Source organism: Bos javanicus, chromosome 10 (genome assembly GCF_032452875.1).
Source record: "Bos javanicus breed banteng chromosome 10, ARS-OSU_banteng_1.0, whole genome shotgun sequence".
In the NCBI taxonomy this organism is placed as follows: domain Eukaryota; kingdom Metazoa; phylum Chordata; class Mammalia; order Artiodactyla; family Bovidae; genus Bos; species Bos javanicus.
In genome coordinates this window covers 37,792,578-37,820,227 of record NC_083877.1, presented here as the reverse complement: position 1 = coordinate 37,820,227, position 27,650 = coordinate 37,792,578, and the positions used below count along the sequence as shown (strand labels likewise).

The 27,650-nt window shown below is 37.8% G+C and overlaps 1 protein-coding gene across 7 annotated transcripts in view; it reads left to right on the top strand.

Annotated features, from left to right (window-relative positions):
* Positions 1-27,650, top strand: part of TTBK2 (tau tubulin kinase 2) — a 136,128-nt gene that overhangs the window by 772 nt on the left and 107,706 nt on the right. For 2 of the 7 annotated variants that reach the window (XM_061430924.1, XM_061430921.1), the window contains exon 1: positions 328-3,817. The exons of 2 other annotated variants lie outside the window; for them this stretch is intronic. The gene's annotated coding sequence lies outside the window, so the exon portion shown is untranslated. Of the gene's footprint in view, positions 1-327; positions 3,818-27,650 lie in introns of those variants that run through there. 3 more of the 7 variants (XM_061430922.1, XM_061430919.1, XM_061430920.1) reach the window with 3 other exon arrangements.

The following is a 27,650-nucleotide window of genomic DNA, read 5'->3' as shown; positions in this document are numbered from 1 at the left end:
CTTTTGGTGTCTTCACTGAACTTGGAGGGTCACAAAGCTTCGTTCTGTTTCTCTCTCTGTGCGTGACCCACATACCACTTGTATTCATGCTGCTTCGGGTACCAGGACTGAACACAGAGGATTCTCAGGATATACTAAACACTTCTTTCCCACCCCGCTTTCCCAGATCTAATAGAAGGGGGCACGGGACTATAGAATCTGTTTGTTGTGTAGTAACGACCGTGGAAGCCATGACTTTCTGATACTTAGGGTGCCAGGTAGACCTGAGGGATTTGCTCCTCATTTCCTTTGACTAAGATGGTGTTGACATCCTGGAATGTTGCAGGAAGGACAAAAGACTCCACACATACTTACTATCAAATCAGAAGTAAATAATCCAGTGGGATGCCAGGATACTTTATCCACAGTGAACTTAATTTTGTTTTAGTCGTGGCTGCCTTAGAGGTATAAATGACATTGAGTTGTACTTTGCTTTGAATTAAAGTTGATAGGTGGCGGCAATCTGGTATTACTCTTCTCATCCTTCACTTTAGAAATTGTTCTTTTTTTGAACATTAAAGAGGGCAGTTTTATAATAACCTATGTATTATGTAAAGATGCTTTGGTATTAAGTAACAATTAAGTTTTTAACACATATGTGAGGATCATGATATTATGAATGTGCACCTGCAGACACACGGAGGATCCAACTCAGTGTATTTTGTTACAGTGTTTGGTTCTGATCCATTAATAACAGATTTCTAAATACTGATTTGCTAAGCTAGACCACAAAGATATATTTGCTGTTTTCTTTTGGCTGAATGGAATAGAGTAACGTTCATTTTTCAGGGAAAGGATGATGGGCGATTTATTTTAAAGCTGAATGCTTTTTTTTAAATAAAGCAGTAATCATGACAAATCTTGAAGAATTCATCTCAACTCTAAAATTTTTTCAGATTAACAAGTGTATGGACTTGGATGATGTTTTGTGCTCTTTTGAAGTTGAAAACATACTGAGAGGAGTGTCTAATTTAGAAGCTTTTGTTTTCCAGGTGATATTTTTGTCTAGGCACTAAAAGGGATGTTTGAAGCATGGTTATAAAAGAAAGTTTTTCTAGTAACTTTTCCTTTATGTTACAAAATGATTTTTCTTTTTTTAGTTTTAGACACATAAAAGAAATTGAAGTCCCTAGCATCATTAATTTGTAATATTAAGTTGAAATAAATTTGATATTCAGTAGGAGAAGGAAATGGCAACCCACTCCAGTGTTCTTGCCTGGAGAATCCCAGGCACGGGGAAGCCTGGTGGGCTGCCATCTATGGGGTCACACAGAATCAGACAGGACTGAAGCGACTTAGCAGCAGCAGCAGGAGGCTAAGGATAGTGTATCTTATACTATAGCTGATACATAATATCGGAAATTCTTTATTGTACTATATATAACTTCAGGTTTTTGTGTCTTTTTTTGACTTCCTTTTAAATACTTATTTTAATGCCTCAGGAAATCTTCATGAGATTAAGGTTTGCTTTAGTGAAGCGAGTATAATACAAAAAACTTTTGAGGGTATTTTACGTTAAAAAAAAATGCACCAAAATGTGACAGTGCTAGTTTGTGGTTTTCTCATTGTAAATAAATATTACAGAGTTCAGTATGCTATGACATGGAATTTAACTTTGGTGGTGATGGGGGGAGCAGGCAATACTTTATAAGTTTTGTATCTTAAAGTAATGATGATTTGCTTCAATTCAGGACAGACTGTGAGCTGGAACCACCCAACTAAGATACTATAAGATTCCTAATCCTCATGATAAATGTTTGTTGTCTGAAAAAACAAAAAATAGTATAAAACAAGAGAAAATGTTTGAGCATTACTGAACTAGTGACAGATGAATTGATTAGCAAATGAAAAAGCATTTGAGAACTAATGGACAGTATAGCTTCCTTTCCCATTTAAAAAAATCTCTAATAGAAAAATTCTTTTATAGATATGTGGAATTCTTTACAGTTTGAGTGCATGTTACTCAAAATTACTAGAGTCATGTGTTTCTTTCTTTGCTATTTTTGAGGTTTTTGAGAAACATTCAAAATATAGCTGGAACTATATCAGTTTATTTGCTAAGTATTTAATATGGTGGGACATTTTTAATATTTATAGGTTTTGAAATATGAAATTAAACGTTTATACTGTTTTACTTCGTTGTCATTTTGTTGTTGTTGTTATTCAGTATATTGTAAACAATAGTTGTGATGGGGTAGATTTTCCCCCCTCAGGCTTCAGTGAATAGAATCTTTCTATTTAAAAAAACTTTTTTTTTTTCTTTTATAGCTTTTGTGCTGTAAATACTCAGTGCTTTTAGGTTAAATATCATATTTCCATATTTGATAAAAGAGCTTTCAGGTCTATATGAAAAAAGTTTGGAATTTTAGAGCTGAATTTTGAGCATAATTCCAACACATATAACCACTCACAAGTTTCCTCAATATCTTGTGATCCTTGGTTGTAAGTTTAAAATACAGATTGAAATTATATTTTTTATATAACATCAACATCAGTTTTATCAGAAAATTTCTTTTAAACAAGTGATTTTTAAGCAGACTTCTTGGTATATTTTCATTTATGGTATATGACTAAGTTAAGCATAATGATTCTTGTCTGTGTGGTTAATATTTTAAGTGTTCTTAGTATTAATTGAGTCATAATACATGTCAAGTTTTGTTAGCATTTGGATTTTTTCTGTGATTTTTTTTTTTCTTTAACATTTGTATATAAGATCCTTGGTGTTTGGAATGTTGATAGCTGCTTTTTATTGTATTAAGCTATTGAATTTCACTTCAGTTAGAGTAGATCTTCCCAAGGTAAAAAATTAAGTGTTCTTTGAAAAGAACCTCAATACTCTGTAATGTCCTACATGGGAAAAGCTTGTAAAAAGTGGATATATGTATAATTGAGTCACTTGGCTGTACACCTGAAGCTGGGGCAACACTGCACATCAGCTGTGTTGTTTAGTCGCTCAATTATGTCCGACTCGTCGCAACTGCAAGGACTATAGCTTGCCGGGCTTCTTCGTTCATGGGATTTCCCAGGCAATAATACTGGCGTGGATTGCCATTTCCTTCTCCAGGGGCTCTTCCTGATCCCAGGATGGAATCTAACTATATGCCAGTAAAAATTAAAAAAGAAGAAAAAGCACTGGGTTGTTGTAGTGTCTTCTGACAAATGGGAGGTAATAGCTTTGTAGCTCCCTTTGTTAAGCTGTCAAGAAATAACCTAACCATGTTTAAGTATCATTATTATATATTATACATATATACATGTATATATTAGATATTTATTTTAGAGAATTTGCATCTATTGAAAATAAAAATCAGTATTTTTTAATGTTTGTGTTAGAAAACTTATTTGCCATTATGTCTGTTTTTACTGAAATGCTTTTATCATCATTTCTATACTTTAATTTCTTTTTTATCTTTCTGAAGTTCCATGTAATTGCCTTTTTAAAAAAAATGATTTTGCGTTGTTTCTCTGATCTTGTTTGAGCCATGTGATCATCTAAATACTGTATTTTGCTAATATTGGTCTAACGTTTAGTGTTCCATTTATGTTGTGTGTTTGGATTAATTTTGGAAAGCCTTGCCCTCAACTTTTTTCCTTGAATCTGCTAGGTGCCTCATTTTCTAAAATTTCTCAGAAAAAGTTTTATCAGTATTTTTCAGTGACTAATGCAGAGATGAGAGGAGGAAAATAGAGGGGGAAATGAATAACTAAAGAGAAAAATATGAGCCTTGCTTCTCGTGAAATTTGATTTGAAAACATCATCTGGAAGCTAAATTGTATGGTAAGTAGTAAGCTAGATTAGGACTTCATTTCTGCTGGACTTGTCTAGCACTTAAAATATTCAACCCGTCCAAGACCAAAGTCAGCCCTGTTTTAACTTCTTTAATTATATAGATGAAGGTGGCACTATTTATTCAATCACCCAGTTTGAAACATCTCATTAATTTTTTTCTTTTTTTCCCCCTGATTCTACCTGCACAAACCCTCTCCCTTTCATTTCTACTGCTACCACCTTAATTTAGCCTCTCTGATCTTCAGTATCTCTCCTTAGAACTATTGCAGTTCAGTTCAGTCACTCACTTGTGTCCAACTCTTTGTGACCCATGGACTGCAGCACGCCAGGCTTTCCTGTCCATCACCAGCTCCAGGAGCTCACTCAAACTCATATCCATCGAGTCGGTGATGCCATCCAACCATCTCGTCCTCTGTTGTCCTCTTCTCCTCCCACCTTCAATCTTTCCCAGCATCAGGGTCTTTCCCAATGAGTCAGTTCTTTGCATCAGGTGGCCAAAGTATTGGAGTTTCAGCTTCAGTATCAGTCCTTCCAATGAATATTCAGGACTGATTTCCTTTAGAATGAACTGGTTGGATCTCCTTGCAGTCCAAGGGACTCTCAAGAGTCTTTTCCAACACCACAGTTCAAAAGCATCAATTCTTTGGTGCTCAGCTTTCTTTATGGTCCAACTCTCACATCCATACATGACTACTGGAAAAACCATAGCTTTGACTAGATGGACCTTTGTCAGCAAAGTCACGTCTCTGCTTTTTAATACGCTGTCTAGGTTTGTCATAGGTTTTCTTCCAAGAAGCAAGTGTCTTAATTTCATGGTTGCAGTCACTACCTGCAGTGATTTTGGAGCCCAAGAAAATTAAGTCTTTCACTGTTTCCATTGTTCCCTCATCTGTTTGCCATGAAATGATGGGACTGGATGCCATGATCTTAGATTTCTGAATGTTGAGTTTTAAGCCAGGTTTTTCACTCTCCACTTTCTCTTTCATCAAGAGGCTCTTTACTTCTTCACTTTCTGCCAAAAGGGTGGTCTCTTCTGCATATCTGAGGTTATTGATATTTCTCTCAGCAATATTTAAATATTTGTTAAATATCTCCTATGTTTCTGTGGTAGGGGTTAGAGATTCAGCACGGAACAAGACAGAAATTATCTCACTTTTAGAATTTGCAGTACAGTTGGAAGAGACAATCGTAGAACAAGGAATTACAAGTGTTCCAAGAATCGTGAAGGGAAAATGCAGACTGCCACATAAATGTATTAACTGACAAACCTACAGTCTGGGAAGTGATTCAGGAAAGTCTTCTATTTTATCAACCACAGTTTATTCTGCATAGTCTACCAGTTGCAGAGGTTAGTGGATATTTTATAGCTATGAGCAGTTAAATGATTTAAAATAAATGTTTTAAAATGGAGATATTTAATACAAATTAAATGTTCATACAACTTCTGAAACAGCTTTGGACAAATCCTTTCCGGACACCAGGACACTTTGAAAACTTCTGCCCTGAAGAGGCCACCCCTTCCCTCCAGTGTGGGTTTCAACTTTGGGTTTTCCCAGGTCTCAATTGCTTAAGTACTGACAGAATTCCTATGTTATGTTTCACACTCTTTGAACATCAGAAGTTAGGAGTAGGCACTTTCAGTAGGAGGGTGTATATGGTTACAAGAAAGAGGTCTTACAGGTAGATTGAGTCTCTCTATAGCCAGAGTCCAGCAGCTTATAGGTAAGTTATTAAATGTACAAGTAACTAGGATATAGGTTGAATATCTTTGTAAGTTTTAAAATATATAAATTTATTTGTAAATCAGAAAAAATATCCCTTATCATATGCTGGCTCCTAATTTTTGGTTTATAAAATAAGGTTAGTATAGCCACAAACTTCAGTGCTTACTAAATGAATGAAACTGTTAATTTTGCATCAAGATGAGATCTGAATCCTTTCTCATCTCTGTGAGAACATGTCATAGGACCTTAGATTAATTAACCTCTCTGCCTCAGTACACACACACATACACACACATATATATATACATATATAGTTTTGCTATTTTTAAAAAGTTAATATACTTTAATTATAATGAAGATCACTACAGAAAAGGTTATTGATTTTTTTTTGCTATTTTTAAAAAGAAGTTAATATACTTTAATTATAATGAAGATCACTACAGAAAAGGTTCTTTATTGATTTTTTTTTTCTTAGTGGGAGGATCATAGACAATGCATTGTTTGGTTGGTCTGGTTACAATAGATTTTATCCAAGGAATGGTCTTGTTGAGTGTTTTCCTTACAACCTGGTTATGTAAGTTACACTGTACTTTCTATAAGGGAAGAATTCGTTCATGTGTTGTTAGTATCAGTAGCCAGGGAGAGGAGAACTAGGTTGTTGACACTTTTATTCTGTTGTAGGTAATTGTAACCATAACTGACTTGTAAAGCTTCTCTTCACTTTTAATAGATATTTTGCTTTCTTGAATATATGCGCCCAGGGAGAGTCCATATTGCTGGAAGTATAATTTATCTCTTGTGAAAGTTTAGAAGGAACAGTTGAAGTGTGAGTGGTGACTAAATTTTTCTTCTCTTTTGCTATCAGCAAATAGGGTTATTCATCTTCATTTCTTTTTACCAACCCTTTAGAGAGGCTTTTACTAAAACCTACAGCATTAAAAAAAAATATCATGGGGTTTATCCTATTCTTGATACTAACTACTGTTGTTTATGTTAGTATTATTAGATATTTTGAAAAGCTTAGCTCGTGTGTAGTCTTTGTATATTTGTGTCTACACTTTAGTTTTATCTTGAAAGCATCCAATTTTTAACTTTAATAATAAGATTTGTTTAGTGTGTTTGATAGTTTCCCTCAAATTTGGAAAAATTTCAGACATTTTTTTCTTCAGGTTTTGTTTTGTTTTGTTTTGTTTTAGCTTGTAATCTCTTTGGGCCAAATAAATGTATCCAGAAATTAAAATATTTACTGAAAGTGGAGAGAAACTTTATATACAATAACATGGTTGCAATAACTCACACCAAAATAAAAGTATAAACAACCTCACTATTCTCTCTTTCAGGGATTCCAGTTATATGTATGTTAGGCTTTTTGATGTTATCCTTTTGTGCATTGATGCCCTGTTTAGTTTCTGTCTTTTTCTATGTATATTTAATTTTGTGTGTTTCATTTTTATTTACCTTCAGCTTCACTAATCCTTTCTTTCACAGTGGTTAAGCTGGTATTAATCCTATCCAGTGTATTTTATTTTATTTTATTTATCCAGTGTATTTAAAAAAAATCTCAGATGTATACTTTTCATGTCTAGAAGTTCATTTAAAAAAAACTCCCCATTTCTTTCCTCATGCTTAATGCTCTTCTCTATTTTCTTGAATATATTTGTATTAGCTCTTTTAAAGTTCTTGTCCTCCATTTTATCATCTGCACCATTTCTGAGTCTGTTTTTATTGATTGTTATTTCTCCTTGTTTGTATCCCTGGTAATTTCTCTTTGGATGCCAGACATTATGATTTTACACTGTTGTGTGCTGAATTTTTTTTTTTAATTTTCATAAATGTTATGGGGATTTGTTCTGAGATACAGTTATTTGAAAATAGTTAGATGCATTCATGGCCCTGGATGTTTTTAAAGATTTAAAAAAAATTTTTTTCACTCTGTGACTATACAGACTCTTCACAGACCTGTGTGATCATTAAGGATTGTTCTGCCTGCGCCTTTCTAGTTGTTCTTTGCTTTGTTATACACATGCATTCAAAAGTACTCAGCCAAAGTTTCAAGAGGAACCGCCTCTAGATATCAAGAGGCATATCTTTGGACAGCTCTCTTCAGTGTTCTCCCTTGCCTTGGCCTTCTCAAAACTCTTAATTCTGTCTCTTCAACTCAGTGAGACTGCTTAGTTCTGTTTGGGTTCCTCATTCCTATGCTGCAGTCTGAAAACTCTCTCAGACAATAAGCTGGGGGCAATCTTAAGGATGACCTCACTTATTTTCTTTTGTGGATCCTTATTCTGTGCTGCCTGTTGTCTAGTGTCTAAAATCCTTCATTTCATATATTTTGTCTATTTTTCCCATTTAAGGTGGGAGGCTGAATCTGGTCTCTGTTAACTGTGGTGGTCAGAAGCTAAAGTGGTCTGGTGGGTATTTGAAATCTCAAACAAAGAGGAATCATATTTCAAAGTTATGCTGTCATTAGAAATCTGTATTATCATTGTGCCCAAACATAGTTTCAGAAATATTTTCCTTATTCTTTAGACACGTCATAAGCTCTTCTGATGATTAATTCTAGGACTGTTCTCATTGAAATTAAAATTGTAGGTAAAAATAATGTTCCTGTTTTTCTATTAAAGAACAGAATCTTACATAAGCTATATATGGCACTTATAGAACCATGCTGTTATCTGTTTAGCTTCCTGCAAATGTAGGAGAATTTTTTGCTTCAGCCTGTCTAGATAATAGTAGTTGTAACTGGACTTCCTTTGCTCTTGCGTTATATCCTCCCCTGCTCTGAAGTCCTCAATGGCTCTTCCTTCTCTGTTTAAGTTGAATGAAGTCCATTTTCTTCCTAGCCTGGTTTTTACAATCCAAACTCAATTTACTTTCAGGCTTATGTGTTCTCTCACTGTAATCAGAACTCTTTTTCATTTAGGCTCATGTATGCATTCATTTTCTCCTGTACTTGTATGCTTTGCTCCTTTTCTTTTCTGCTTTTTTGCTTACACCTCAATTAGTTTTTGTCATTAAACAAATCACCCCAAAGCTCAGGGACCAAAATTATAATTCATAAATTATTCTGTGGGTTGGCAGTTTGACTGGGTTCAGCTGAATGGTTCTTTTGGTCTTGTCTGGGCTCATTTGCTCTCGTCTGTGTGAAGCAGTCACCTAGCTTGGGTTTCTTCATTATCTTGCTCCCAAAACCAGCCAAAGAGGGGAAGTCTTGTGCATAAGTGCTTTTTAACCTTCTGGAACATATTTGTTGATGTCCCACTGATCAAAGCAAGTCATAGGGCCAACCCCAGTTTCCAGAATGCTGAAGAAGCTCTACCTTTCAATGGCAGGCGGAGCAAGGTCACATTGTTAAGGCATGTGTATACAGTTATGGGAGAATTTGGGGCTATTTTGCAATCACCAGTGAGTCAGCTTCATTTTAGAAGTCGAAGGAGCACTCTCATAGCCTCCCTGGATGACCCCAGTGGGAGGGGGAGCTTCCCTTGGCAGTGGTGCACCATACTGTATGAGGGAAAACACTTTGAAGCCCAGCATGTTTAAGGGATAATGAATGGTTTTTATAAAAGTTAATAGAGAAGGGTTTACTCATCCAGTCATATATTTTAAAGCTGGTTATGGGAGATAGGACTAGTGGAAAACCTGAGACCATTGAAATGCACTACGGCCAAGCACTGACTGGCCGGCAAGATGAGTAAGGGACCATCAGACCCAGGGCCTGGCAGGTCCAGTTAAAGGAGGAGAAAGGATTGATGGGATTGTGGGGAAAGAGGAAAGGTAATGAAGATGCACACAGGTTATATGAGGGTATGGCAAAGTGGAAAAACTGGTATTCAGTTGCTGCTTTCCTGTCCTTTTTTTTAAAATGCTACAACTTTGGTAATATCCTATTTGTAAAGGCCAAGGCTTAATTCTATCATGAATTCATTAATTAAACATTACTGTGCCAATTACTGGAATGGGACTTTTCATTCAGGAATGCTGTCACTGATTGATATTCACAATTAACTTAAAACTACGGGAATGGATAAATTGGGAGATTGGGACTGACATATACACACTACAATATATAAAATAGGTAACTAACAATGTCCTACTGAATAGCACAGGGAACTCAGTACTCTGTAATGACCTGTATTGGAAAAGAATCTTAAAAAGAGCAGATGTATGTATATTATGGAGAAGGCAATGGCAACCCACTCCAGTACTTTTGCCTGGAAAATCCCATGGATGGAGGAGCCTGGCAGGCTGCAGTTTATGGGGTTGCTGCAAGTCAGATACAATTGAGCGACTTCACTTTCACTTTTCACTTTCATGCATTGGAGAAGGAAATGGCAACCCACTCCAGTGTTCTTGCCTGGAGAATCCCAGGGACGGGGGAGCTTGGTGGGCTGCCGTCTATGGGGTCGCACAGAGTCGGACACAACTGAAGCGACATGCCAGCAACCAGCAAACCACTATAAATTCTATCTAGCTCCTCTCAGAAACCTGGTATGATTATCTTAGCCCATGTTAATCTCCCCAGTTCCGGCTTATCATATGTGTTGGCCCTTGCAGTTTGATGTTGATTAACTTATATATCAGGAAGCAACAGTTAGAACTGGACATGGAACAACAAGACTGGTTCCAAACAGGAAAAGGAGTCCATCAAGGCTGTATATTGTCACCCTGCTTATTTTACTTCTATGCAGAGTACATCATGAGAAACGCTGGGCTGGAAGAAGCACAAGCTGGAATCAAGATTGCCGGGAGAAATATCAATAACCTCAGATATGCAGATGACACCACCCTTATGGCAGAAAGTGAAGAGGAACTCAAAAGCCTCTTGATGAAAGTGAAAGAGGAGAGTGAAAAGTTGGCTTAAAACTCAACATTCAGAAAACTAAGATCATGGCATGTGGTCCCATCACTTCATGGGAAATAGATGGGGAAACAGTGAGAGACTTTATTTTTGGGGGCTCCAAAATCACTGCAGATGGTAATTGCAGCCATGAAATTAAAAGATGCTTACTCCTTGGAAGGAAAGTTATGACCAACCTAGATAGCATATTCAAAAGCAGAGACATTACTTTGCCAATAAAGGTTTGTCTAGTCAAGGCTATGGTTTTTCCAGTGGTCATGTATGGATGTAAGAGTTGGACTGTGAAGAAAGCTGAGCGCCCAAGAATTGATGCTTTTGAGCTGTGGTGTTGGAGAAGACTCTTGAGAGTCCCTTGGACTACAAGGAGATCCAACCAGTCCATTCTGAAGGAGATCAGCCCTGGGATTTCTTTGGAGGGAATGATGCTGAAGCTGAAACTCCAGTACTTTGGCCACCTCATGTGAAGAGTTGACTCATTGGAAAAGACTCTGATGCAGGGAGGGATTGGGGGCAGGAGGAGAAGGGGATGACAGAGGATGAGATGGCTGGATGGCATCACTGACTCGATGGACATGAGTTTGAGTGAGCTCCGGGAGTTGGTGATGGACAGGGAGGCTTTTCGAGCTGCGATTCATGGGGTCGTAAAGAGTCGGACACGACTGAGTGACTGAACTGAACTTATATATTTTGCCTTTTTAATCCAGAAAATTATTAATACTATTAATTTCTGGTTTTATATTGTATTCTACTTCAAAAAATAATTTGGAAATGATTGTTTAACTTCTTCCTTTGATTGTAATCTCACTGAGGGCAAAACTATGCATTTATACTTCTTTGTACTCTTCTATGTGTTTGTAAGAATTATTGAATGACATTCTGTTAAATTGGGCTTCCCAGGTGATGCCAGTGATAAAGAATCCGCCTGCCAATGCAGGAGACATAAGAGATGCAGGTTCGACCCCTGGGTCAGGAAGATTCCTTGGAGGAGGGCATGGCAACCCCTGCCAGTGTTCTTGCCAGTATACCCATAAACAGAGGAGCCTGGCAGGTTACAGCCTATGGGGTCGCACAGAGTTGAACACAACTGAAGCAACTTGGCACATACGATAAATTTAAAAGTCAACTCTTACTTATTTACTTGAGGACTACTTCTTTTCATTCAACTGTCTGGGTGGTAAAAGACATTTCATTCATTCTTCCATTCATTATTTATTCAATAATTATTCTGTGGTAGGTATTATACTAGGTACTGAGATACAAAGATGAGAAGAATTCTGCTCTTGACCTCAAGAAATTTATAGTTTTGTAGGAAGACTTTGTAAAGTGTCTTAGAAGACATGTGATTTTGCAGTTGCTTGTAAGCCTGTTCTTTACTCTGAACCTAGATTTCTGCCTCATGCCCAACTCACAGGTTACCTGACTTTTGACCATTGTACAGATGGGACAGTCTCTTGCTGTCATACTGCTAGATGATTGTTGCCTAATCTACGTTGTGTCTGGCTCTTCCTTCTCTGGTTTATATTACTGTTATCTGTTACTGTTCTTTTTAAGAGTCATTAGTTACTCAGTCGTGTCCAACTCTGTGACCCCATGGACTGTAGCCCGCCAGGCTCCTCCGTCTATAGAACCCAGGCAAGAATACCAGAGTGGTTGCCATTTCCTTCTGCAGGGGATGTCCGGACCCAGGGATTGAACCCAGGTCTCCAGCATTGCAGGCACTCTTTACTGTTTGAGCCCCTGGGGAAGCCCTAATCATAGGGTATGTAAAAGTGTGTGTACAGTTTAAAGAGGAAAGCCAAGGGGACAAGAAATAGAACATTGCTAGTATCTCAGAAGCCCTTTCTTTATCTCATCCCTTTTTCTTTTGGTGGTTTAGTCACTATCATGTCCGACTCTCTTGATCTCATGGACTATAGCCTGCAAGGCTCCTCTGTCCATGGGATTTTCCAGGCAAGAATACTGGAGTGGTTTGCTATTTCCTTCTCTAGTGAATCTTCCCGATCCAGGGATCGAACATGGGTCTCCTGCACTGCAGGCAGATTCTTTACCGACTGAGCTACCAGGGGAGCCCTTTTCTTACTCCAAAGCAATTCGTTCTTATGCTTTTTATGAAAAATCATTTTCTTGTTTTATTCTTTATAGACTTAACTACCTATATTTGTACCCCTATTTATCATAGTTTAGTTTTGCTTATTTTTGAACTTTATATGGAAGGACTTACATTGTATGTATATTTTTGTATTGCTTGATTTTTTTCAATATCTGCTGTCTTACCTGGTGGCTCAGGGTAAAGAATCTGCCTGCCAATGTAGAAGACGTTGGTTTGATCCCTGGGTCAGAAAGACCCCCTAGAGAAGAAAATGGCAACCCACTCCAGTGTTCTTGCCTGGAGAATCCCATGGACAGAGGATTCTGGTGGACTACAGTCCACAGGGTCGCAAAAGAGTCTGTTACACCTTAGCAACTAAACAACAAACAACACTTGAGTTTCTTCATGTAGTTCAGAGTAGCAGTAGTTTCTTCATTTTAGTATATATTTCAAATAATGGTATTATTTGAAAGATATTCACTTCCTAATCCCTGAAACTTCTGAATATGATACCTTATAGGGGAATGAACTTTATAGGTGTCATTAAATTACAGCTCTGAGATGGGAAGATTATTCTTCATTATCCACTTGGGCTTAGTGTACTCACAAGGGGCCTTCGAAAAGGAGGCATATATATTTTGTCAGAGGGAAATAAAGAGATGTGATGATGGAGGCACAGGTCAGAGAGTTTTGAAGATGCTTGACTAAACCACTCTAGTTTTGAAGATGGTGGATGAGGCCATGAACCTAAGAATGAAGGCAACTTCTTGAGGTTGGAAAGGTCAAGGAAAAGGATTCTCCTCTAGAGACTCTAGAAGGAGCATAGCCTTCCTGACACCTTGAGTTTAGCCCCAGTGGAAGTCTGGACTTCTGATCTCCAGACCTGTAAGACTGTAACTTTATATTGTTTTGCTGCTGAATTTATGGTGATTTGTTACGTCAGCAGTAGGAAGCTACTACATTTTTTTACTGTATGAGCATAATTTATCCATTCTTCTCTTGCTGGACATTTGGCTTGTTTCCAGGTTTTGGTATTTATGGACAATGTGATTGAAAATTCTTGTACACAGTTCCCGGTACATGTGAGAAGAGTGTTTTTAGGATGTATACATATGAAAAGGGTTGCTGGGTCACAGTTGGTGCATATTTTCAGCTGTACTTTGTAATAAAGAACCATTTTCCAAAGTACTTTCCTACTAGCAGTATATGAGGCTTTACTTTTTATATTTAAATAAGTTCTTTTTTTATATTCACTATGACAAAGCTTTCTTTTTTTAAGTAGGTGTGTACTCAAAATTTGCTTCAAGTCAAAACACATTTGGGAAAGAATATATACTTTTTCCATCCTAGAAATAGTTTTGTTTCTTTTTTGGTCAACCAATTTTTGTTAACTCTAAGAGCAAAATGATAACAAATCAAATGCTATAATTTAATTTGAATCGTAGTTGTAGAGTAACAATTTCTCTTGTTGACAAAAACATTTTCATATCAATTTGATAAGTAGTAGTTGCATACTAGGTTTAAATTCTAGTCTTCCGTGATTATTTCCTTTCATCAGCATTCAAGCAATTCAGGGACTATTTTGGACAGCATTATGTTTGTGATTGTGATTATTTCTTCTTCTGTTGGTTAAGAAGCATGCAAACTGATGTATAATAATAAATAATGATTACCATTTATTGGGCATAGTCAGTGTAGCAGGCACTGGGATGAATAAGCACTTTTACATATGCCATATATTATGACTTTTAATCCTTAAATAGCCACACTTATTATCCTCTTTTTATAACTGAGGCAATTGAAGAGGCATAGAGAAGTCATGGAGTTTTCATTCCAATACCAAAGAAGGGCAGTGCCAAAGGGTGTTCAAACTACTGCACAATTGCACTCATTTCGCATGCTACTAAGGTCATGCTCAGAATCCTCCAAGCTAGGCTTCAACAGCATGTGAACCGAGAACTTCCAGATGTACAAGCTGGATTTAGAAAAGGCAGAGGAACCAGAGATCAAATTGCCAACATCCATTGGATCATAGGAAAAGCAAGAGAATTCCAGAAAAACATCTACTTCTGCTTCATTGACTACATTAAAGCCTTTAACTGTTTGGATCACAACAAACTGTGGAAAATTCTTCAAGAGATGGGAATACCAGACCACCTTACCTGCCTCCTGCGAAACCTGTACGCAGGTCAAGAAGCAGCGGTTAGAACTGAACATGGAACAGTAGACTGGTTCAAAGTCTTGGGAAAGGAGTGTGTATTGTTAAGTTAAGGCTGTATATTGCCACCCTATTTATTTAACTTATATACAGAGTACATCATGCAAAATGCTGGGCTGGATGAAGCACAAACTGGAATCAAGATTGCTGGGAGAAATATTAATAACCTCCAATATGCAGATGACACCACCCTAATGGCAGAAAGTGAAGAGAAACTAAAGAGCCTCTTGATGAAGGTGAAAGAGGGGAGTGAAAAAGCTGGTTTTAAACTCAACAATCAGAAAACTATAACCATAGCATCCAGTCCCATGGCAAATAAATGGGAAATACTTCATGGCACATAAATGGGAAAACAATGGAAACAGTGAAAGACTTTATTGTCTTGGGCTCCAAAATCACTGCAGATGGTGACTGCAGCCATGAAATTAAAAGACGCTTGCTCCTTGGAAGAGAAGCTATGACAAACCGAGACAGCGTATTAAAAAGCAGAGACGTTACTTTGTTGATAAAAGTCTGTCTAGTAAAAGCTATGGTTTTTCCCAGTAGTCATGTATGGATGTGAGAGTTGGACCATAAAGAAGGCTGAGTGCCAAAGAATTGATGCTTTGAAACTGTGGTGTTGGAGAGAAGACTCTTGAGAGTCCCTTGGACAACAAGGAAATCGGTCAGTCAGTCTTAAAGGAAATCAACTCTGAATATTTATTGGAAGAACTGATGCTGAAGCCCCAGTACTTTGGCCACCTGATGCGAAGAGCCGACCCATTGAAAAAGACCCTGGTGCTGGGAAAAATAGAAGGCAGGAAGAGAAGGGGATGACAGAGGATGAGATGATTGGATGGCATCACCGACTCAATGGACATGAATTTGAGCAAGCTCTGGGATGAAGGGAGGCCTGGTGTGCTGCATCCATGGGGTTGCAAAGAGTCGGACACGACTGAGCGACTGAACAACGACAACAGAGAAGTCAAGTTATGGGTCGTAGGTCACATAGCCAGGATTTGAATCTAGGTAGTCTGGGCTTCCCTGATGGCTCAGTCCGTTAAGAGTCTACCTGCAATGCAGGAGACATGGACTGGATCCCTGGGTCAGGAAGATCCACTGGAGGAGGAAATGGCAACCCACTCCAGTATTCTTGCCTGGAAAATTCCTTGGACAGAGGAGCCTGACAGGCTGCAGTCCATAGGGTCACAAAGAGTTGGACAGGATTGAAGCGATTTAGCACTCACTGAAGCTAAAAGACAATAAAGACACTGCAGTGTTACGTTACTTTCTCAGATAATACTCTTGTAGGGACTTCTCGTCATTAAGTGTGGTTTGATCTGGTTTATGCTTTTGGAATTCTTGTACTTTTTATCCATCTGCCTATGTGTCCTATCCTTCTGATTTCCATTCTCCTTTTAGTTCTCATTTTTCCTCTCATCTGTTATAACTCTATATGTGACCCTATGTGACTTTTAAATTACATGCAGTTTAATGTCTCTTTTTCAGCTGGCTAAATTACTTGACCAAATATCTATTGATTAACTGCAAACTTCATAATTTTTTATTATGGCAGAGGATTTAGTGACTATAATATGATCTTCATTGTCAAAGAATTTGTAATCTAGGAGATTGTCAATATTTACTTATTAATTTATTGGCTATTTTTCTTCTTAATCTTTTTCTACCAAGTAAATGTTTCAAATGATTTTTCACCACATGGTCTTTTACAAGTTGCATCTCCATTTAGTATGTTCTGTCCATATTTTGATCATCTTTGGGTCTGTTTTGGCAACACCTCCAGATTTAGCATCATTGTCTGAATTCATTAGCATGCTATTTACTTGTTATTTTAAGTCTTTGAGGGTATTGCCAAGAAGGAATTATTTCATTTCTCTCTTGCAGTATCTCATTTTCCCTCACCCAGATTATTTTAAGTCTATTAGTGTTACTTAAAAAATGAATCACAATTACTTGACAGCATCGATGCTGCAGCCAAATTAAATTAATTTTCTCAGATATAATTTGTGGTATGGAATCAGAAAGAACCTGTGGTTTGTGTACAACTTTGAGAAACTCTTGTCTTATAACATTGATATACATTGATATACATAGATAGCATTAGTTATTTATGGCTGCATAACAAATTACCTCAAACTTAGTGTTTTAAAACAGCAACATTTATTATTTCAGAATGTCTATGGGTAAGGATTTTGTGTGTTACTCAGCTGGGTATTCTGTTTCAAGATCAACCACAGGCTACGATTAAGGTAGGCTGTAGTCATCTCAAGGCTCACCTGGGGAAGGTTCTATTTCCAGGCTTACTCCAGTAGTTGGCATGATTCCATTCCTTGTGGGTGGTTGGACTGAGGGCTTGCCACGTACCCTTTATAAGTGGAATCATATGTCAGCAGAGGTTGTCCTAGCATATGGGTCTTTCCTTGAGGCAACATGACAGCTTTCCTCATCAGAGTAAGTAGGAAGAGCTAAAGAGAGATAATAAGCGAGGTAGATGGCACTTGGTGACATGAAGATGGGAAGTGCATCCTGTCGCTTCTGCTGCATTCTGTTCATTAGAGGCAGGTTACTGGATTCACCTACACTCAAGGGGAAGGGGTCAATAGCATAAGATAGGGATTATTAGGAGTCATTTTAGAAGCAATATAGTATACCTTGGTAGCTTATAGGATTCTGGGCTTTTCCCTTAGGGCTCAATTTCTAGTTGGAGCAAGTGTATTTTTTAGCTTTATATCAGTGTCTTGAAGGACTCCACCCAGGATACTGGGGGCTTCCCAGGTGGCAGAGTGATGAATTTATCTGCCAATGCAGGAGACCTAAGAGATGAGGGTTCAATTCCTGGATTAGGAAGATCCCTTCAAGTAGGAAATGACAACCCTCTCCATTATTCTTGCCTTAAGAATTCCATGGACAGAGGAGCCTGGAGGGCTACAGTCCATAGGGTCACAACTCCCCATCCAGGCTGCCACATAGCATTGAGCAGAGTTCCATGTACTATACAATAGGTCCTTGTTGGTTATGCATTTTAAATGCAGCAGTGTGTACATGTCCATCCCAAATGCCTTAGCTGTGCCTTCCCCCAACAACCATAAATTAATTCTCTAAGTTTGTGAGTCTGTTTCTGTTCTGTAAGTAACTTCATTTGTGTCATTTTTTAGATGGCCACGTATAAGGGATGTCATGATATTTATCCTTCCCTGTCTGACTTCACTCAGTATGACAGTCTCTAAGTCCATCCATGTTGCAGCAAATGGCATTATTTCATTCTTTTTAATGGCTGAGTAATATTCCACTCATCACATCCCTTTATAATCATACCTTTATCCTACCTCTAACTCTTGGCAACCACTGATCTGTTCTTTGACACTCTAGTTTTATTGTTTTGAAAATGTCATATAAATATAATCATACAGTATGTAACTTCTGGAGACTGGCCAGTGATGTCAAACATCTTTTCATGTCCAGTCAATATAACCTCTTTGGTGAAGTGTCTATTTTTGCCTCATTTTAAATTGGGTCATTCGTTTACTTACAGTTGAATTTTAAGTGTTCTGTATGTATTTGGATACAAGCCCTTGGTTGGATATTATGATTTGCACACATTTTCTTCCAGTATATAGCTTGTCTTTTCATTTTCTTAACAATGTCTTTCACAGAGTATAAGTTTTCAATTTTAGTAAAGTTCAATTTATCAGGTTTTTTTCTTTTATGAAATGTGATTTAGGTATCATGTCCAAAACCTTTTGCACAAAGTTTTATTACAAGTTTATTTTTAAATGTTTTGTGTTTTACATTTAGATCTGTGATACATTTTGAGTTAAGTTTTTTATGTAAGGTTTGAGGTTTAAGATTTGAGGTTGTTTTTTCCATACAGCTTACAACTGTTCCAACACTTTGTTGGAAATTCTGTCTTATCTGTGTCGAGTGGCCTTTCCGTCTTTGTCAAATACCGCTTGGCTTAGAATAGGCAAAGCTATAGAGACAGAAAATAGACTAGTGGTTGCCAGGGACCAGGGAAAGGAACGAATAGAGTGACAGCTAATAAGTATGAAGTTTCTTTTTGGGTTGGTGAAAATGTTCTGGAATTGGATAGTGGTGGTGAATATACGACTTTGTGAATATACTACAAACCACTGAATTGTATACTTTAAAATACGGTATGTGGATTATACTTGCATTTTTAAAAAGCTGAAAATTTAATTAAACTATTTGTGTAGATCTGTTTATGCACTCTATTGTATTTCATTTATTTGTAATATGACTATCCCTTTGCCAATAGCACACTGGCTTGATTACTGTAACTATATAGTATTAAGTCTTAAAATCATGTACTGTGATTCCTCCAACTTTATTACTGTTTTTCAAAACTGTTTTAGATACTTTAGTTCCTTTCAGTTCAGTTCAGTCGCTCAGTCATGTCCGACTCTTTGCGACCCCATGAATCGCAGCACGCCAGGCCTCCCTGTCCATCACCAACTCCCAGAGCTCACTCAGACTCTTGTCCATTGAGTCGGTGATGCCATCCAGCCATCTCATCCTCCGTCGTCCTCCTCCTGCCCCTAATCCCTCCCAGCATCAGAGTCTTTTCCAATGAGTCAACTCTTCGCATGAGGTGGCCAAAGTACTGGAGTTTCAGCTTTAGCATCATTCCTTCCAAAGAACACCCAGGACTGATCCACCTTTCCACATAAATTTTAGAATCAGCATGTCTATGTAATGGCTTTTCCTTGAATTTCAGTTGGAATATTGTTAAATATGTTGATCAGTTTGAGCAGTTTTTTTTTTTTTACTGTCCTTTATCAGATTGAGAAAATTCCATTCTACTCCTAGTTTACTAACAGTTTATATCATGTATGACTTGAATTTTGTCAAATGCTTCTCCTCCCATTAAATAATAATTATGTTGTTTTTTGTTTTAGACTGTTAATCTGATGAATTTTATGAATTGATTTTTGAATATTAAACAAGTCTTACTTCCCCAGAGTAAACCATGTGGCACTGAAGTATAATGCTTTTTATGTATTTCTGGATTTAATTTACTAATATTTTGTTGAGAATTTTTGTGTCTATGTATATGGACAGGGAGGCCTGGTGTGCTGCGGTTCATGGGGTTGCAAAGAGTCAAACACGACTGAGTAACTGAACTGAACTGATAGATGTTCATGGGGAAGATTGGTTTTTCTTGCATTGTCTTTTATTGTTGTTTTTTTTTTTTTAAATCATTTTTATAGTTTCTACACTGCTGCTGCTGCTAAGTCGCTTCAGTTGTGTCCGACTCTGTGAGACCCCATAGACAGCAGCCTACCAGGCTCCCCTGTCCCTGGGATTCTCCAGGCAAGAACACTGGAGTGGGTTGCCATTTCCTTCTCCAACGCATGAAAGTGAAAAGTGAAAGTGAAGTCGCTCAGTGGTGTCTGACTCCTAGCGACCCCATGGACTGCAGCCCACCAGGCACCTCTGTCCATGGGATTTTCCAGGCAAGAGTACTGGAGTGGGGTACCATTGCCTTCTCCAGTTTCCACACTAGGCATTACTATTTTCCCCTCCAGCTTTATGACTGTTTTCATATCAGGCTAATGCTGTCTTCATAAAATGAATTGGGGTGTATTTCCTACCCTTGTATTTCTGGAAGAGATTGTATAGATCTTTTTTTAACATTTGATAGAATTTGGCAGTGGAAAAATCTCTGTATTCTTTTGTGGGAAGGTTTTGAATTATGGGTTCAGTTTTTTAACAGGACAATTCAGACTTTTCCTTTCGTCTTGGGTGAATTGTTGGGTTTGCAGCTTTTGAGAAATTGGTCCATTGTTGTCCAGGTTATGTGTGCAGTATTGATCTTTTATACTTTTTCATGTTTGTAGAGTCTATAATGATAAGTCCTGTTACACAAGTTTTTAATGTTTTCATTTTCCCTCCAACCAAGGCTTTAGCTACATCCCACCAAATTTTGTTGTGTTTTAATTTTTATTCATATTTTCTAATTTACCTAAAGACTTTTTCTTTAATCTATAGATTATTTAGAATAGTCTTTGTCAAACTTTTTATTTTATTTTATTTTTTAACTTTACAATATTGTATTGGCTTTGCCATATATCAACATGAATCTGCCACAGGTATATATATGTTCCCCATCCTGAACCCTCCTCCGTCCTCCCTCCCCGTACCGTCCCTCTGGGTCGTCCCAGTGCACCAGCCCCAAGCATCCAGTATCGTGCATCGAACCTGGACTGGCGACTCGTTTCATATATGATATTATACATTGTCAAACTTTTTTTAAAAAGTCCAAGTAGTAAATATGATAAGACCTGAGTCTATACTCAGTTGTAGTTACTTAAATCTGCTCTAGTAGTACAAAAACAGCCATAGGCAACACATAAATGAATGGGCATGGCATTATTCCTATAAAATTTTACTTACCACAAACAATCACCCAGCTTTGGTATTTTTGTTTAATTTCCAAATGTTTGTAAGTTTTCTATTGTCTTGCTGCTATTGGTTTTTAGCTTAATTTCATTAATATTCTGTATGTGATTTTATTTAACTTTGTTAAGGTTTATTTTGTGACCTAGGATATGACACGTCTCTCTTGGTTCCATGTGCACTTGGAAAGAATGTGTATTCTGATTTTGTTGGAGTGTTATATAAATGTACAGTAGTTTCAGTTGGTTGATGGTTACTTTCTGATTTAGTTGTCTTTCATCAAATGAGTGTCTTACAATGCAATTCAGTTCTGACACTAACTGCTTGGAGTTAATGACATCATACAGGCTAAGGGGCTCAGTTCCACAAGACTGCCCCTGCTTCAGACTCTAGCTTGAAGTATGTCTTCTAGTCCTGAGTATCCTAAGGCACTCATACTTTGCCTGGCTGGCAATGAATGTGGTGTATCTTATAGGTTCAGTAATTTGCTAGAACAAAACAGAACTCATAAAAGTTCTATACTCAGGATTGTGCCATGTGCTCAGTCATGTCCAACTCTTTGTGGCCCCATGGACTATAGCCCGCCAGGCAGAATATTGGAGTGAGGGTGTTGCTATCCTCCAGAGGATCTTCCCAACCCAGGGATCGAACCCAGTCCCCTGTGTCTCCTGCATTGCAGGCAGATTCTTGACCTGTTGAGCTGTCAGGGAAGCCCCTATACTTAGTATTACCATTTTATTTTTTATTTTTATTTTTTAACTTTACAATATTGTATTGGTTTTGCCATACATCAACATGAATCTGCCACGGGTATACACGTGTTCCCCATCCTGAACCCTCTTCCCTCCCCATACCATCCCTCTGGGTTGTCCCAGCGCACCAGCCCCAAGCATCCAGTATCGTGCATTGAACCTGGACTGGCGACTCGTTTCATATATGATATTATACATGTTTCAATGCCATTCTCCCAAATCATCCCACCTTCTCCCTCTCCCACAGAGTCCAAAAGAATGTTCTATACATCAGTGTCTCTTTTGCTGTCTCATATACAGGGTTATTGTTACCGTCTTTCTAAATTCCATATATATGCGTTAGTATACTGTATTGGTGTTTTTCTTTCTGGCTTACTTCACTCTGTATAATAGGCTCCAGTTTCATCCACCTCATTAGAACTGATTCAAATGTATTCTTTTTGATGGCTGAGTAATACTCCATTGTGTATATGTACCACAGCTTTCTTATCCATTCATCTGCTGATGGACATCTAGGTTGCTTCCATGTCCTGGCTATTATAAACAGTGCTGCAATGAACAGTGAGGTACACGTGTCTCTTTCAATTCTGGTTTCCTCAGTGTGTATGCCCAGCAGTTTTTATTATAAAGAATAAAACTGAACAACCAGATGAACAGGTATTTAGGGCCAGTTTGTAAGGATTCTAAGCACAAGAACTTCTGTCCTTGTGGAATCAGGGTACACCACCCTCTCAGTACATCAATATGTTCACCAACCAGGAATCTCCCTGAGCCTTGTTACTCAGTGTTTTTAATATCAAGATTTCATTAGATAGACATGAGAAATGAAATCATTGTCCATGTAATTGAGTTCACATCTCCAGGCTCACTCTCCCTAGAGGTTGGAGATTAGAGATTGGGCCAAACGTTTAAACCCTCTAATCACATGTTTGGTCTATCTGATTCAGGAGTCCCCTCATTAGCATAACAGGCATTCTTGTCATTTAGTAAATGCCAAGCTCTGTGAAGGAGCTGGAGATAAAAGATTTATAGACCAAATATAAAGACCCAATATGTTTTTATTATACCATAGTACTATTGTTCAGTTCTGTTCAAATATCTTGCTGGTATTTTTGTCTATTTCTTTTGAGGCAGGAGTGATGAAGTCTCTAATTATGAGTTTGCCTGTTTCTTCTTTCACCTTGTTCATGTGATTCATGTATTTTGATGCTGTTTTTAGATGTGTGCACATTTATAGTTTCTTTGTAAATTGGCCTTCTGTGATTATGTGATGTCCCTCTTTATCTCTGGGGATTTTCTTTGCTCTGAAGTCTACATTGTCTGATAGTGATACAAACAGTTCTAACTTATGGTTCAATTTGCAATTTTTCAACTTTACGCTGGTGTGAAAGTGATATGGATTGAGTAGAAACCAATCATGATGAATACATTTACAGCCATTCTGTTCCTATAGAGCCATTCTGTTTTTCACTTCCAATAATGCATTCAGAAAATTATGTGAGATATTCAACATTTCATTACAAAATAGACTTGTTAGATTATTTTGCTCGATTATAGGCTAATTTAAGTGTTCTAAGTACGTTTCAGGTAGGTTCGGCCAAGCTTCAATGTTTGGTACATTAGTGTTTTGAATGCATTTTTGGCTTACAGTATTTTCAGCTTAATGATGGGATACCTCATCTGTCATAAATCAAGGAAGATTTATATAGGTTCTCCAGCTTTATGTGTGGTATATCTTTCCCCATTCTTTTGGCTTTTAAATTCATAAATAAGTTTATAATGATACTTATATAATAAAAGCAAAATTCATGAAACTCAAAAGTTCTCAAAGAAACTGAAATATAATAATAATTTAAAAACCAATATAGACTGACAGAGAAGAATTTTAAAGATGTAGCAAACAGTTGAATATCAAATAGACAGCCTTACTTCTAAATTCTATTTTGTTACATTGAATTATATTTGAACAGGAGGTCCCACACTGGAAATTCTGGAAACTGGTGCATTACATTTTTATAAGTGTTTAAAGTTAGTAATGTATTACCATGTTGTACCTACTGCTGCCTTAATATGAAGTCATACTCAATATATTTTGAAGTGAAATAGCCGTAAGTTAATCTATTCTGCCAGGCTACAAAAATGTCACCAAAATTTTGCTGATGCATGCTAATGTGTCAAGATTGAACTGTTTAGAGGGTAAAGAAAACTGGAGCAAAAATGAGCATACCTTTGTTTTTAGCCTAAGTTTTCTGTTATTTTTGAAGTGAGTTTCTTGTAGAAATCATACTCATCTTCATAATCTCTGTCTTTTCAGTTGTGTGTTTAGGCCATTTCTATTTAAGGTAATTACAGGTATATTTGAGTTTAGCTCTAAGCATTTTATTATTTTTGTCTTATGTTTGTGGTCTCTGCTTTTGTTCTCCTGTTTCTCCTTTCTTAGCTTTTTTTGAATTATCTTAACATGTTTTGGCTTTCCACTGTATATTTCATCTCTTTTACTTTTTATTATATCTTTTTTTATATAGTTCTTTTTGAATGGTTCTTCTAGGGTTTACAATATACCTACTTAATTTCCACAATCTACTAGAATTATTATATCACCACATCAGGTAGAGTACAGAAGTCTAATCACTGTCATACAGGTCTCTTTACTGTTCTGTCTTTTCATTGTGATTGTCTTGTCCAGTTCAGTCCAGTCGCTCAGTTGTGTCCGACTCTTTGTGAGCCCATGGACCGCAGCACGCCAGGCCTCCCTGTCCATCACCAACTCCCGGAGTCTACCTAATCTCACATCCATTGAGTTGGTGATGCCATCCAACCATCTCATCCTCTGTCGTCCCCTTCTCCTGCATTCAATCTTTCCCAAGATCAGGGTCTTCTCAAATGAGTCAGCTGTTCGCATCAGGTGGCCAAAGTATTGGAGTTTCAGCTTCAGCCTCAGTCCTTCCAATGAACACTCAGGATTGACCTCCTTTAGGATGGACTGGTTGGATCTCCTTGCAGTCCAAGGGACTCTCAAGAGTCTTCTCCAACACCACAGTTCAAAAGCATCAATTCTTTGGCGCTCAGCTTTCTTTATAGTCCAACTCTCACATCCATACATGACTACTGGAAAAACCATAGCCTTGACTAGACGGACCTTTTTTGGCAAAGTAATGTTTCTGCTTTTTAATATGCTATCGAGGTTGGTCATAACTTTCCTTCCAAAGAGTAAGCGTCTTTTAAATTTCTTGGCTGCAGTCACCACCTGCAGTGATTTTGGAGCCCCCCAAAATAAAGTGAGCCACTGTTTCCACCTTTTCCCCATATATTTGTCATGAAATGATGGGACCGGATGCCATGATCTTAGTTTTCTGAATGTTGAGCTTCAAGCCAACTTTTCACTCTCCTCTTTCACTTTCATCATGAGGCTCTTTAGTTCTTATTCATTTTCTGCCACAAGGGCTGTGTCATCTGCATATCTGTTGCTACTGCTGCTGCTAAGTTGCTTCAGTCGTGTCCAACTCTGTGCAACCCCATAGATGGCAGCCCTCCAGGCTCCCCGTCCCTGGGATTCTCCAGGCAAGAACACTGGAGTGGGTTGCCATTTCCTTCTCCAATGATGCATGAAAGTGAAAAGTGAAAGTGAAAGTGAAGTCGTGTCTGACTCTTAGAGACCCCATGGAGTGCAGCCTACCAGGCTTCTCCATCCATGGGATTCTCCAGGCAAGAGTACTGGAGTGGGTGCCATTGCCTTCTCCTTGCGTATCTGAGGTTATTGATATTTCTCCCAGCAATCTCCAGCTTGTGCTTCATCTAGCCCAAGCACATGATGTACTCTGCATATAAGTTAAATAAGCAGGGTGACAGTATACAGCCTTGACATACTCCTTTTCCTATTTGGAACCAGTCTGTTGTTCCATGTCTAGTTCCAGCTGTTGCTTCCTGACCTGCATACAGATTTCTCAAGAGGCAGGTCAAGTGGTCTGGTATTCCCATCTCTTCAAGAATTTTCCAGAGTTTATTGTGATCCACACAGTTAAAGGCTTTGGCATAGTCAATAAAGCAGAAATAGATGTTTTTCTGGAACTCTCTTGCTTTTTTAATGATCTAGCAGATGTTGGCAATTTGATCTCTGGTTCCTCTGCCTTTTCTAAAACCAGCTTGAACATCTGAAAGTTCATGGTTCACGTATTGTTGAAGCCTGGCTTGAAGAATTTTGAGCATTACTTTACTAGTGTGTGAGGTGAGTACAATTGTGTGGTAGTTTGAGCATTTTGGGGGATTACCTTTCTTTGGGATTGGAGTGAAAACTGACCTTTTCCAGTCCTGTGGTCACTGCTGAGTTTTCCAAACTTGCTGGCATATTGAGTGCAACACTTTCACAGCATCATCTTTTAGGATTTGAAATAGCTCCACTGGAATTCCATCACCTCCACTAGCATTGTCTTGTTATATCTGTATACATTGAAAATCGTTTTAGATAGTGTTAGAATTTTAGCTCTTAGTTTTCAAGCATGGTTTTTTTAAATTAAGAGATTAGTCTATTGTATTTGCCTAGATTTCTGTTTTTCTTCATTCATTCCTATTAGTCCAGCTTCCCCTCTGTCATATTTTTTTTTTCTCTGAAGAAATTTCTTTGGTGAACCTTTCACAGCAGCTCTGCTGACAATACATAACCTTAATTTTCATTTATCTAAGAGTGTCCTTATCCCTGAAGGATATTTTCTTTGGGCATGAATTCTGGTTGACAGTGCTTTTTTACTTTAAGTAGTTTAAACATGTTTTTCTATTTCTTGTTGACCTCCATGTTTTATTATGAGAAAGTCACAGTCAATTGAATTAGTGTTCCCAGTAAGGAATATGTCATTTTTCTCTGGCTGTTTTTAAAAAACCATTTGTTTATTTATGGCCACGTGGAGGCTTACTTGCCAGTCGGAATCTTTTGCTGCAGCACATGGATTCTGTGGTTGTGGCACGTGGCCTCAGGAGTTGCAGTTGCATGGCCTTGGTTGAGTTGCACAGGCTCAGTAGTTGTGGTGTGCAGGCTTAGTTGCCCTGTGGCAGGTGGAGTATTAGTTCCCCACCCAGGGATCACATCCAGGTTCTCTGTACTGGAAGATGGATTCTTAACCACTGGATCACCAGGGAAATCAAGTTTTTCTTTGTGTTTAATTTTTAGCAGTTTGGTTTTGATGTGTTTGGAAATGGATTATTTTCTATCCTGTGTGCCTGTCCTGTTTAATTAAGGTTCTTCAGTCTATTGTTTTATGTCTTTCACAAAACTTTTGAGAGGTCATTTTAGCCATTATTTTAGATTTTTTTTTTCTGCCTTGCAATATACCTATGAAAAGTGAAAGTTAGTCACACAGTTGCGTCTGACTCTGTGATCCCATGGACTGTGGCCTGCCAGGCTCCTCTGTCCATGGACTTCTCCAGGCAGGAGTATTTGAGTGGGCTGCCATTTCTTTCTCCAGGGGACCTTCCTGACCCAGGGATCAAAACTGGGTCTCCTGCGTTGCAGGCAGATTCTTTACCAACTAAGCTACTAGGGAAGCTCTATAATAGGTTTTAAATAACAGAATTGATATCATTTCTAACAGTAGAACTACAAAATGTAGTTTTAAGATTTCTTTATAATTCTTTTTTTACTTAAGATATATCTGATTAGGAGTTATGCAATCAAAATAAAGCCCCTTGAGTTATTTTCTGTGTGATAAGCCGCATACTTGATATGCAGAGGGTTCTTGGTTTATTTTTAATTTTTAGAGATTGTACTCC